A 15393-nucleotide genomic window follows, 5' to 3' on the forward strand; every position below is an offset into this window, starting at 1 on the left:
GATCACGGTGAAATTGGTAGCTCAAAAATGTGTCTGCAAACAGATGATGGATGATGGTAAAAGAAAAAATAACTTGAGAATGTTAAGGTCGGACACGATTACGACCGCTAATGGAGGCTGACAAGTCAATCATCAAAGTCGGTGCACAGAAGTCAGGAACACACCAAATTACACGCTCGTACCTTTAGTAATTAGGCGGATCGATCTCGTCGGCATGTAATTATACTGTTAGCGGTCAATATCTGGGCCGAAACTCTGAAATGCACTTTGTAATTCCCTCTCGTCTACCAACGTACATGTAAATTATATGATGTAGTGATTGATTTGGATAATGTGGGTAAGCTGGGCAAATAAATGCTTATGTTGATGATTGAAGTCGCGCATCATCCTGTTAGAACTGAAGATTCATAATTGTACATTTATTAATATACATTTTTACCAGTAAGTTTCTAAGATTATTTTATTGCTTAATAATGTAGCTAGTTTGTAAAACTGTCGATTCTGCTGTGGTCCAAGTGATGTGGTAAATTTTATTAGGCCAAATGCTCATGTCTAAAATACATTTGAACCCCTCACTTTCATCCGCAACATTTTAAGATGTTTCTTCATGTAGTTCTACCACAGCCTTACAATTAACTTCAAAGATCTCCTAACTTTCCCTTTGACGTATTGCGTTTATGATTTAAAATTGCAAATTATTATATGAGCCATTGAGTATTTCTGATTTTTTAAGAGCCAACTAAACTCTTGTGTCTTTTATTAATTATTGTCTGTAAATGTGTGTTGAGTTTGACATTTTTCTGTATTTTGATATCAATTTCTTAACTAAGTAATTGTATATAATTAAAATAATTTATATTTTCTTAAGATGGATCTGAATATTCACAATGCTTTATTTGCTTTTTAATACATTTCATATGGTTTGTCTTAGGTATAAAATTAAATTTCATCGTATAGTCTTGCATACGCTGGTTTAGAGAGCACTGTTACTTAAAAATAACCTGTAATGATTGATGAGCGACCAATTACGTAACATACCAAGATTCATCAAACCAGTAATTGCGATCATTACCTCTCTAGGTAGAGTTTACGCGTTTTCTTTGAACTTCCTAAAGGCATTAGGCGTGAATTTCACACCTTTCGACAGTAAGCTTAACAAGTTCATCTAATCAGCTGGCAGCGAACAGGTTAACATTGTTTTTTCCTAATCCCACAGACGGTCGTTGCGGGCACGAGTTGTTAGCAAACTGTTGTATCAGCCGTGGGGCTTTTTATTTTTGTCATTAGCGGCTCTTGTGCTTTCGATTGCACAATCGCACCGTGTCCATTAACGAGAACAATATGAGGTTGCTGGCAAAAGTGGGCTTACACTTTTGCCACGCCATAACCCAAGGGTGTTAGGGCGAAACAGGTCCTCTCACCAAGAGACAAGTTTGAAAAGTGTTTTCGTATCTGGGCCGCGAGATTACGACCGCCGGTCAAGCAAGAGTGTCAATAGCAAAAGGGTTTTGAAATTGTGCTAGACGTGGACAATAGTGATTTTTAGAAACAATAAGTAACACTGTTTTAAATTATATTATTATTTTAGTTAATTTTTATGTTAAATTAAGTCACCTCTAAACAATGTAGTAACGCGTGATTATGAAACAGTGACATTGATCTGTTCGACCAATAGTTTTTATTATACATTTGCGTAAAAGGAACGCGAAGCAACCACAATAGATCAATTTATGAATGGTAACTATAAAAAAATACGATTTTGATGGTCAGCTTCAAGTAAGAAAATATAAAATAACCCACATTATATACAAATTAATATAAATCGATTTGATCTTGCTATCCGATTTTATTCATTAAATTTAAATTAATTTCTTGCTATCGAGCCATGAATAAATTAAAATGAAGACATAAACGTTTGATACAGAAACGCGATAGTATGTTAATCACTATAGTGATAAAGATCAGCAGTGCGACCGATAATTATCGTTGAGTAAATAGTTTTTGTCACTAACGCTGAATAATTACAATTATTCAATTCGACGATAAATTATCAAATCGGTTTAAAATCTGAACCAGTAATCAGCTTTGCGTTCTCCGACGTTCGACTTACGCAATATGAGTACCATTGTCAAATTAACTTTCGCAAAGCGATCGACATGACCGTTCCATCGACAGCTATCTTTGGGCCGCGATATGGGGTTGTCATACAATGTAAGTAATGACCGCTAGATATACGGTCAGATATAATAGTAATGGTGTTTTCCAGCCGAGCTTTAATTGCGCTATAGATCGCTAATTCTTTCCAAAAGATAACGGATGTTAGCGCCGATCTAAATTTATTAAAAGCGTCCACACCTATCCAGTCCGATGTTATCAACTTCAACATTTCTTCACGGATTAACACCGAGATTTAATCGTTTCATAACTCCTCGAATGGCTATAAATCTATCCAACGTAATCGTGTCTGAGTATGTACATATAATATAAATAAACTTGTGTGTAGATATAAATTAATGTATTATAAATAAATATACATGAGCGTGAATGTATGTGTAATATGTACACATATATAAAAAAAGTTATGCATTTCAATGGTCAAACTAATTATAGTCATTTTGTAGATAATCTAGTGTAATTGATTGCCGTTTATGCGAGATAAAATCTGTGAACAGGAGAACAATACGTTATTTGTTATCAGCGTACCCATATTACACGCAACGATTGCAAGGCGGTACAAAACTTCGATAGTAAATTTTTAAGTTATTATTAAAAATCATATTATATGATAAATAATAAAACCATAATTAAATTTAAGATACATAAGTATTAGAGCAGACAAGATTGTTAGTAAGTACAGCTTCTTTTTTTAAAAAAGCAAAAATAAAAAAATCTCAGTGCCCATTTATTAAATATACTGACCAATCTCGCACACAAATGTTATTGCCCAATAAATACAGTTATTATGTATGTTTTTCAGTTTAACAACTCTATAAAATTTTGTTTATTATACACAGGAAAAATAAATCAAATAATTTATTGCTCAATTAGTAATTTAAAACACTAGTCTCAATTGTAGAGCATAAAAATATATTTATCTTTTTTTTAGTATTTTATTAAAATCAGTACAAGCCTTTAGAAAATATTTGTAAACATACATACTACATATTAAACAAAACATTGATTTATAAAACATATTTATAATACTATTCTATAGTTTGTTTTGTGTTCATATAATAATATTAGGTTATCCTAAAATAAATGTTGTTTTTTAAATATGTGTTTGGACAGTCAGTCGTGCCTTAGCCGTTGTTACTTAACCCTTTAAGTAGTGAGTTAATTAATACACATATGTTAATTTGTTAGTATACACCTGATAGTGAGTTATTTTACGTATTTTTTTATAATTATTTATGTTGTTGTTTATTTATTATTATTTTATATTGTAAATAAAAAAAATCAGTGATTTTCAATTGCTTTGATTTATTTTACGTCTTTTTTGCATTAGTATGTTTAATTAATTCATTTAAAATCTTTGTTATTTTTTTCACATTTGTTTTATATATTATTTAACGTTTGTGGATTTTTTTATATCAATTCAGAGGCTCTCAATATTTTTTTATAAAATATTTTTTGTTATATTTATTTACTTCGTACTCTTTAATTTATTTGTATTATATTTCATAAATATTATTAACATTAAATCAAATTTGAAAAAATATCATATACATATGATGTCTTAAATTTATTATTTTTTCAGTTATATATGTAAATATATAATTATCTGGGGTACCTCAAATCAGTGAAAGACCGTTCGCCTTACATGTATTGGAGTTTATACAGAATTATTTTATGTAAATGGTAGGATTTCAAAGGGATTATGCAATATCAATTTTTTATACTTGCCAACTTTTTAAACAGCTAGTTTGTATTTAGATCAGTTGAATTGTTTATATGAGTAAAACTTTTGTGGTAACAATTTCAATTGGGACCACAAAATTTTACATCACGTCTCCACATGACGAAATTGAAATTAGATAAAATCAAGAAACTTGATTGGTTTTATTTCATCCACCATATTTTCTAGACCTTGCTCCTTCCAACTATCAGAATATTTTACTTCAAAACTCTCAACATATAATGCAATTACATTAATAAAGGAAAAAAGGTTATATCTTTAAATAAAAATTATTTATTTTTCGTTTCCTTAAAAAATATGACATCCATTTCGGGATTATCTAATGTATATAAATGATTAAAAACTGTCCATTTTAATATATGAATTGCTTAGCAATTTTTTATTATTATTCATTTTTAGATGCAATTATAATGTTGCACCTAAGAATATGCGCTAATTTTGTATACATATGTTACAAAAATATGCGCTAGTTTTAAACTGATTAACTAATTAGTATATGAGTAATATAAATTAATTATGTTATAATTAAATAAATAAAAAATCTAATATATTAAAGAGCTTTATATGGTGTACCATATGTGTGTAAAATCAGCGTGAATTTTTGCATATGAAAGGTAATTTATTGAATATTTATAGCAATAATATCTTAATAGCTAGTAAAAAAAAACAAAAAAATATGTACAACATTACCCAATAATTATTATTTAAAAACACATTTTTTGTATTATAATTAGGTAGATTCATATATATAAAAAGATGTGCATTTTTCTAGAAACCTATGTACATTATATGTTATCGCAAACATATTTTTTCTTTTAAATTGTGCCTTATATGTTATCCTACATAAAACATATTTAATATTAAAAATCTAACTTTTATCTTTTCTTTTAAATATATTTTTTTATAAGATTTTAGGATAAAATTAGACAGATAATAATTACACGTGATTAAATTTCAAATTAGGAATTACATTAGAAAAAATACAACGCGATAAAAATTCATATGAAAAGAATTACACACGGACGAAATTACGCAATAAATTTCACATTGCACCAATTTCTTTAATAAGTCTTCAGTAACATGCTTTAACCTTTTAGTGTACATATTAAACGTAAAAACAGAAACAAAAGAAAATATTATTTATTCTATAAATATTTTCTCTTCGTGATAGAATATGATTTTAAAAATATGTTACAATTATATTAGCTATTTTAATTGGTATAAAACACTCTTATAAAATTTTTAAAAATATGGGAGTATGAAATAGAGGAAAAATTCATATGTAATACAGGTAACGAAAAATATTGATATAAGTTATTATTTTTAAACGGCTAAATTGAAATAATAAATATAAACACCATATAAAAAGTGTTCTAAACAAATGTATATTATTCATTTTATTTTAAAATATCTTAATAACATTATTTTTTATCACCATTAGAATCTATTCTATATATATAAAGTAATGTGAGTTTTATGTTTCGTTTTCGATATTTTATATACATAACTAAAAGGTTAAACATATGACTGATGAATGTGAACTGGATTTTCTCCATGTGTAATGTCTTTCTAGAGTATATTTTATTTATTGTATATTTTATATTATGTGTATATCATTTTTGTCGCATAGCTATGTAATATTGAGGTATATTGTACTTACAAAACGAATTATATTTTATTTTAGCCTTGCTTTTATGTAAATAATGGAAAATATTATTAATTAAAAACAACTATAACATATATGATACATTTTATACACAACATATAATGTGTAATTTTCACTATGTAAATTTGTCATGTATATTTCTTTTCTTGCATGATTCTTTCTACGTGTAATATATTTATTTGCTATTTTTAGCAACTGTAATTTTTTCATTTAACAATTTTTTGGTAGTGCTACGGAGTGGCTGTTATTTATAAACAAAATAGCGAGTTTGATATTTGGCTAACAAGCTTATCCGAGGGCAAAATATTTATTGATAATTTTATTTTAAAATTACTGATAGTTTATTATTAAAAATACTGACCACTAATTATAAAAAATATATTGTTTTGGCTTCAGTTATTTATTTTTTTGGGCAAAATATATGGTTTTTTAAAATTATTTTGTACACAATTCATGATTATTGGGTAGATCTATAAATTATTAGAGATAAAAAATATTACGGAACTTAATAATTAGTTAAAAATATAAAAAAATATCTATAAAAATTACAGAAAATAATGATTCTTAAACAAACCAAGACATGAATAAACATGGCAATATATTTAGTATAGTTCGGGACAAACAAGAAGGTGAAACGTGTTAGTGTTAGTGAATCTGTGAGGATATCCGTACTAGTCCTTCTTGATTGGTTTGTATACATGTATTTGCAACGAAAATAATGATTTATTGTCGTAAAATGCATTGTATTGGTTGACGAGTTGTCGTTTGGGCGAAACTTAACTTAGGACGAGGCGGTCAATTGTTTTGTAAAGAAAATACAGAGTGTTTAGAAAGTATGTAGATATGGCGGAATACAATAAGAAGCGTATTTTTAGGTAGTGCCTAAAATACGCATAACAGTTATGCAGCAGGTAGTCGCCGTGACAAAACTGGGGATCAACCCAGCTTACAAAATTGTTCAGAATTACAAAACTAACGAAAACCAAATAGTTTTAATAAATCAGTGATAAGAAGATGTATTCACAATTAATAAAAGAATTTAAATTAAAAAATAACATAAATAAAAATTAACAGAAATATTTAAATTTTCAATGAAAAGCGAAATATCTTTTTTTATATTCTAATTTTTAAGTTTATTTTACGATTTTGTAAAAACAACAATAATCTAAAATTATTTATTAAACGCTTTTCTCTAAGTATTAGTAGGTAAAAAATAATATAAAATAAATTAATAAAAAACTGTTAAACACTCGATATACACCCTGTGACTAATACAGATGCATTTCACCTTCTTGCTTGTCCCGGACTATAATAATCTTTAATGCTTTTAATGGGCCATGAATATTTTTAATTACTACGGTTTTTATTTTTTCTTCTACATAATATGTATATATTTGATCTAGAAACTTAGAGCTAAATATTATTATGTAGAATTTTTGATTATTAGAAATGAAAAATATTTAAAAAAAATTGAAATAAAATATGATGTAAATTTTTCAAAAAGTTAAGTAGTAATAGGATAAAATTACTGCGATTATCTGTATATCTTATATATGTACAAATAAAACAAAAAATAATTTAATGGTTTATTTCAATTCCTATTTTAAAAAATATTTTTGATCTCTAAAAATCTAAAAATATACATAATAAAATATAAAAATACACATGTTTATCATGCTGTAGCTTCAAGGAAAAAGCTCATTTTAATTATAGCAACCACTTGCAGCTTAACGTTAAAAAAATATACCTATCCCAGTGTAAAACAACTTTCATGTAGCACTTTCGACTCCATATTGGCTTAATGATAGCTTAGACAAACGCTGAAAATGCGGTATAACGATCTCGACATCAGATACGATTATATTCCTGGTTGTTCGTTAAAATTTATAATCGGTATTGTTTAAATACTAATTTTGCAATTGTTACAACCGGTGACATATGTGTATATGTGTCGTAAATAACAATCGTGATCAATCCCTCAAAAGTCAATCAGAGACAAAGCCATTGAGATCACGTTACAAATTATCACTTCCCAAAGAATTTCTCCTGACGATGACAATTGTATCCTGCTCGGGCTAAGTGGCCGAGTGTGAAACGTGACTCGAGATAAGAAAGATATAAAATGAGTAACAAATAAAAAATACATATAATATGCAATAACAAATAAATGAGACAGTGTTGCCACATTAGCGCCGGCGGTGTGGCGACTGTTAAAAAATTACCCCCGAGGCTACTGTGGTAGCACATATTGTATGTGTCTTAGGTCGTGACTGTTCACCCCACTCATCATCCACCGAATTTAATGTTGAACATTTCGACATGATGATGATGAAAATAAAGTGAAAGTGGTATGTGCTGTGCACTTGAATCGCGAGCTGCTCCACTTTGACCGAAGGTCGTCGGTTCAAAATCATTGCCAGGTGGAAAAATTCGTAGATTCCATCATGATCTCGATATCTCGACCAATTTATCTCTCGATTAGCATCGAGCCATGTCATAATAGACTATCGGTCCGCAGCGGTGCGTGACTCATTCGCGAAGGTTAATTGTAACAATTGGACCTGGGCAATTTTATTAAGAAAACATGTTTGGAATACAAATTATTGACGTTATTAGTTTTCGAATTTATGTTTTGTAAAGCAATTACAGTGAAAATATAGTTTTGATATTACCTTTTAAAACACAATGCTATATTTAATGGTGCAAGAGTGTGGTAATTGAATTTTCAGATTAGTTCAATCAAAAGATCCATACTTTTTTATGTAACTGTAACACTAGAAATGTTTAATATGAGATAACACTAAATCAAGTACAAGTTTATCAAAAATGAGTTGTAATATTCATAACACCAAGTTTTGTGTGCTTGTGTACAATGTAAGAAAAAAGATAGAATATGGTTAGCTAGCAAAAGTTAACTGCACTTTTCTATGGGAAGCAAATACATATGAGAATGATAACAGAATATTCAAAATTGCCTATTAAACAATTCATTAATCGATAAATGAAATTAAGAATTTATTAAAAAAATAATTATTCAATTATTTCATTTATCGATTTATATAGAAAATTCAATAATGTTTTTATCATTTATATGTTTGTAATAACATAGTAAAATATATGGCGATTTGAACATATGACAAATGGAGAATATTTTATCATTGCTGTCAAAACACGGATAAAAGCTTATTAGTATCATTGAATTGTAAACGTAAAAAATCTTATGAATTTCTGAAATTAGATTTACTGTTATATGTATTATAATAAAGTATGCTTCAACATATAATATTAGTCGAAACGAGGATAAATTGATTTTTATTATTGTTACTTATGAGCTTTGTCACTTGTGCATGCATGACTGGTACACTATGCCTGCGAATAACGGTTCTCCGGTATCGTCTTGAGTTTTCTCCGGGGAAAACAATCAAAGTCTCAACTCTCAAATCACGACATAGTGGCCGGGCATCGATCAGCATCAATGGATAAAAAGGCTAGGTCCGTTTTGTCAGCAAAACGGCTTGTTCACGCCGACACGGAAAAGTTTCCTTCCTATTGTGGCCATGTTCCGAATCTTCTCTCACATGAAATCTGGATAATCCATGAACCACGCGTAGAATCAAAGTTGGGCACGAAAAGGCACGAAAAAGCACACGGACTTAAGCGGATGGGCCTATTTGCGTTTAAGACTACCATTGTGCTGGTATGTGGCGAACGGTCGAGAAAGCGAATTAGTTACGAGGCTTAACTAAAAATGTTTTCCTTTGTGAAATGCTCGAAAATTTCATTATGTATTTTATTTTATTTTACATTTTACAATTGTGATATATTCAACGCAAATTTTCTTTGCCAAAGTATATATCATCAAAATTGTACGGCTAGTGTTGATAATATAGACTTCATATAAACGGGTCCAAAATATAATAACATAATGATTTTATATATTTGTGATAAGTATTTCTCTTATATGTTTTCATTTGAGTATTTAACTCCATCAATTACAATATAGACTGTTTTGAATGTCCAGATCATGACATTAAGACATGCAACTGCTTATGAGAAAATATTTTTTCACTCATTTCTTTTAATAAATTTATTGTCATAACAAAGGCAAGGCAAATCGGAATAAACACATTCTCATTCCCAATTTATCCAATTTTTTCCTTATCTTCTCGTACTTAGTTTTCTGTATTTATCTTCTATAATGAAAGTCAAGATTAAATATTTAAAATATGCTTTCATTAAAAGTAGCTCTCCTGGATTCTACATGGTTCCTGGTTGTTTTTTTAAAAAGGTATTAAATCAGTCTGGTTGCTCTTCTAAAGCGCATTTTTTAACTATTTCTCTAAACGTCATCATCCCCTTATCTGTAAAAATTTATATATTTAAGTCACCCCAATTCATTAAAAGGATGATATTTCAAACATAGAAAATTATAGACCGGCTGCAGTGCTCTCTACCAACAGCATGTTTTTTTTATCTCATATAATCCACGGTCAATAACATATTTTTAAGAAGGTCAAAAGCTGGTACTATTTTGAAAAAGTTTTAGATAAGATACGCCATGAAATTTTGCTGTGAAAACTTTCGAACCTCGGATATTATGATAATATTATATATATATATATATATATATATATATATATATATATATATATATATATATATATATATATATATATATATATATATATATATATATATATATATATATATATATATTAACCGTTTTCAGTCCTTTATCGAAGCTCATTCGACATTTTTTTTGAAACGAAGCAATAGGAGCACCACAACCGTTTCACTATAGTGCATACACTGAAATTTAAAAGTGTATCAAATTTTTAATTTAATTTTAATTAAGTAGTTTGCTGACCCCTGATCTGGATAATTAAAAAAACACACTGAATATTTTTAGTTTCTTCTACGTTCATATTCGTGCTATTTAATTTAAATAAACGCTGAAGTATTTATTAATTTGTATATTGATTATCGTAATTAGTGCTCGTTTCAGGTACCTATATGTTTATTTCAATACCACTTTGAAAAATATATTGTGTCAGAGGTCAGCAAACTAATACAAACTATATATCTTCTTTGTGATTAACCTATGATGGCAAAACATACACAAAACTTCCAGGTCATCGTTCGCGGTATGTTTCGTTTTGTGAATCGATACACATAGACGTTATCCGGAATCTGATCATCGTTTCACCTTTGAAGCGTCAAAACGCCGATACATGGGCTATCCGTGGGTCGTTCAGTGCGAAGTGAACGAGCAAGTGAGAGATGAAGGAAGGAGGTGAAAAAAAAGCTCTTCGTGATGTGCAACCACGGCCGCTTTTATTGTGAACACTTGTTCCCATGACAAGTGCCAGTTAGCCGAGTTACCGCTACGCCGCGTCGTGATGCTTTTATACATCACAAAATTTTCATATCGTATCCAAAGGTCGGCGGATCGAATCCCGCCCTCGGGCGCACTATGGGCACGCAATTAATTTTCACCAACTGTAGTTAGAACGGCTCTAACTGTTTCCCTCGCTCTATATATAACACGATTGCAATGAAAAATTAAACTAGGACAATTTTTTTACAGATAGAATGAGAACATATTAAAAACAGTACTTATTTTAAATAAATAAACCCAAACATACACATGTGTTTATTTATTCATTTTTAATAAAAAAATACTTTTTAAGAATACAAAAAAAATATAACTTATACTATTATGACACATGTTTACTTTATAACAAATATAAATCAAAAGCGAGAAGAACGTAACCAGATTTTATTAAATTAAAGTAAATCACATATAGTTTTGTTTTTTCAATAAAGTAACAATTTTTAAAGTTTTAAGTATTGTATTAGGATTTCAGCACCTTCTGTGCTAGATCACGTAAGAGTCACCAATTTCGAGTTTTGTGGTCAAAGAGGCGCGACTTTACAGTCAAAATAGATATTTATTTAACGAATATTTTCTTTAATTTAGATTGTTACATTTTACTTGACTTTAAGTGATCCATAAAAGTTTATCAGTAAAAATTACTATTTGGGGAGCTTATTCTGAAACAAACGTTGATTAAAATTACATATTCAATGCAATTCAGATGTCAAATTAAATTGAAAAAAAATCTATGAGACAACTTTATACCAACGAGCCAAATTCACATCATCATTACATAAGTTGTCATAAAACGCCCATAGAGTCAACGGTGATTTCTCTACGATATGAAAGTAACTTTCGTAGATATCTGCGTGTGTCTTGAAAATTTCGTACGGACACGATAGACAAAACGTGATCTACTATACACTAATAACTTCGCCGGCGAAACATTCTAATTAGGAAACGACGAAGAATAACGAGCAGTAACGACCCGTTGCATACACGTACAAAACCAGTCCGTTTCGTTGCCCAATAAATAAATTTTTAACCGACTGTCATCCGAGCCGCAATGTTGGGAAACAATTAAAACACGACCGTATTTGTTATCCGACCGAAACAACAACGATTTCGTTCCGTTCGATGACAGCCAAATTGGCTGCAGATTCCGAAAAACTATCCATTACGTTTTGTTTCGTAATCGCTTTTTGTCTTAGTCGGCTCGTATGTGCCTCAAACATTGTATATATATGTTAAGCTTAAATTATAAGTTAACAATCTTATTTTTAGAGAGCCGGCGTTGTAAACAACGAGAATGACAGCCGCCGTGAAATATAAACTGTGTCGACTAATTTAGAACCTTAGAGGTGATATATTGTAATGTTAAATATATGGTTTGCCATTGATAATTCAAAATCATACATATACAAAGAATTCCTTCGAATAATTTGAATTATTCATTAAATTATAAAAAATAGAACCATCGTGACCTGATGCGTTACGATGGCCAAAAGCATGAAGCATAAAAATTAAAAAAATATATGTATAAATAAAAACATGAAAACATTAAAAATGAACAGACACAAATCGCCTCAAAAGATGTACATTTTCCCATACAAATTGAATCAACTTTATGCAAGAGAAATGTCAGAGAAGATTTGGTCTTAACCTTTACAGCAGTGAACGTCACAGCTTCCACTATTTATCCAAAAACACGGACGCTGAACTAACACAATCATACTATAGAAGTGGCTAACCAGTTTCTGTGATATTACAAATATATTATTTTTTTTTTATTTTGTGCGAAATGTGCATAAATATTTATTTTTATAGCCTGAAGTGACACAGGCGAACAAACTTGAAATGAGCATTGCCGCTTCAACAAGAACAAGCGAGACAACGAATATTCTTACTCGTTGTGTGAATCTCATATGATTAAACTATCATATATTCTTTCGAATAAAATATCTGAATACCAAGTATCATACCGAATGGGATTAGATTTAGTACAACCCTCAATTTTAAACGCTATAGATGTAGGTTTTGGCGAACTTTCTTTAACACAGCAATTTTATTGTCTTACCTTTTCGGCTTCTACAGTTTCACAGCGCGTTAAGACTCCTTCATTTGACATTGAAAGTCAATTATTCGATTACTTGCCCTTCAAATTATGCTTAAAATAATGCATCTGATGTCTGAAGCGGATATTGTTTGATTCTGTACCGAAGAAAGTGAATTGTGTAGCGACTCCTATGTATCAGACACGAATCTGAGGTCCCGCATTGATCCTTGAACCTGATGTTTTTTGGTGTTTCTAGTTTTTTCGGCTGTTTGATTATTGATGATTGTTAAATTAAATTTGTGGTTGCACTGGTTTTGAGGTAATATGTGGGGATGTGATTGGTAGTTGTTTGGTTAGAATAGCTTGTAGGGGATGGTGTTTGGGTCTAGGTCCGCTTGTGTCAGCTTTGATCTCGTACTACCTCTTTTTTATTGAACTACTTAGAAAAATATTTCAAGAACGTTTAAAATTATTGCGTTTAACGCTTAACAAATCGTTTTTGAAGTAAATAAAAATGTCAGTAAAATTAGTCTAGAATGTATTTATTCGTATGGAACATAATTTTCTTAGCGTGAGAACATTTTCGTTTCGGACATGTGCTCTATAAATTCGGCAACGAATCAATCCGCTCAGGTGTAAGGCTATAGAACATTGGCTGTTACGTTATCGACGACTTTCATCGCTTACCAGATTTGATACCCGTACGCGTCTGACAGATCACGACTCGCAGATACCGCACCATTTGTGGATGCTATATTGTTTCTCGTGCCTTTTTTCGCAGCTGATTAGGAGAATAGCAGGTGGTTTGAGTACCGGCTCGCTTACAAAGCTCAAAGCGGCTATCGGATGTCATCGGATGTTGCTCATCTCATATCCATGATTAACTATTCGATACCATTTAAAATATCGTTTTTGTAATCGAAGCTGACGGCGACTGTTTGAGCTTCGAGCCGCGAAAGAGGAAAAGAGCTTTCAATCAACAAATAACTTAACTGTTCTTAGTTTTCCTTCTCTTGTTTTAATTATTTGAGCATCAAAGTAAACGATTCACCGAATATGACATTTTTTTCTATAACTTAAATTAGGATTTAAAACTGTGATTTGCAACTTTTTTTTAAATATAAAACTAATGTTCTATAATATTAGATTTATTTATGTATAATTAGTTAATGTTATTGTAATATGGTAATTAAAGAATGACTTTACGTTTCCTTTTAGCTATTCGCCTGTGTGTTTATTAATTTAAACACATTGTTATTGATAAAAATAACATGCACAATCAACAAATTTAGATTAACTAGGACACTGTTACAGCTTTTGAAATGCTAGTATTATATATACAGTAATATGTAATCCCAAAATTAATGTCGTTTTTTAATAAATAAAAAAATCTTAAAACATATTTTTTTCAGAGATAAGCTTTGAATTCTTTTAGCATAAAATGTTAAAAGAATTTGATGCAAAATATTACAAACTAATCCTTTTCTCATATCGTCTGCATTTTTATTTTTTTTTTCGTCTAAGAATTCTTACAACGATTGAAATAAATTATAGTCGGAGAATTAGGTGGATAAAATAAAACCTCTCAGCAAAGTTCCTTGATTTTATTTAGACGCTCATTATCGTGTTGTAAAACTATTTGATTTCTGTTGACAAGTGCAGACTTTTTTTACTACCAATCCTAAGCAAGAAAATTTTAGCTTATTCTAAATTCGCAGCCGAAAGTCGCCGAGCATATATAATTGTTCTATATATCTATAATATAATTGTTCTAAGCCACTTCCGCTTCCGGACGCGCACACTTTAAAATAAGGCATTATATGCTTAATCTTTTACTTTTTAAATCGTATCGCTTTGTTTGAACGGTGTATAATAATACACGTAAACAAAAGAAATATATTTAATTATAATTAATAAAATAAAAATACAGTTGCCAAGATGATTTTCGAGCCTCCGCTAATGTATTCTTTTGTTGTCGACCAATGAAAAATAAGCATTCAAATATAAAACAAGATGGCTGACAGTAACGTGACAACAGTTTTAAATAATTATTATTTATTAATAACATTTTGCTATGCGACAATAATTTTCATTAATTCGTTATGTGTTTTGTTCCATTTGACTGTATATAAATAATCAGATTGCAGATTAACTAGGTATGTTATAACTATGAAAGTGAAATATGTACATAATGTGTGTAAGGATTAAAAGAATACATTGATTAAACTAGATAAATCATAAAGCAAGCTTCATAATGAAATCTTCAAATTTTGAATTTCCGGTGACGGACTCCAAGGTCGAAAAGTGAGTTTTTCTTTTTACAATACATACAAATTATCATTGCTTCTGATTTATTCCACATATTCGTTAGATTTGAC

Source organism: Plectrocnemia conspersa, unplaced genomic scaffold (assembly GCF_051122295.1).
Source record: "Plectrocnemia conspersa isolate PC_06_02 unplaced genomic scaffold, ASM5112229v1 ptg000014l, whole genome shotgun sequence".
NCBI classification, from domain to species: Eukaryota; Metazoa; Arthropoda; class Insecta; order Trichoptera; family Polycentropodidae; genus Plectrocnemia; species Plectrocnemia conspersa.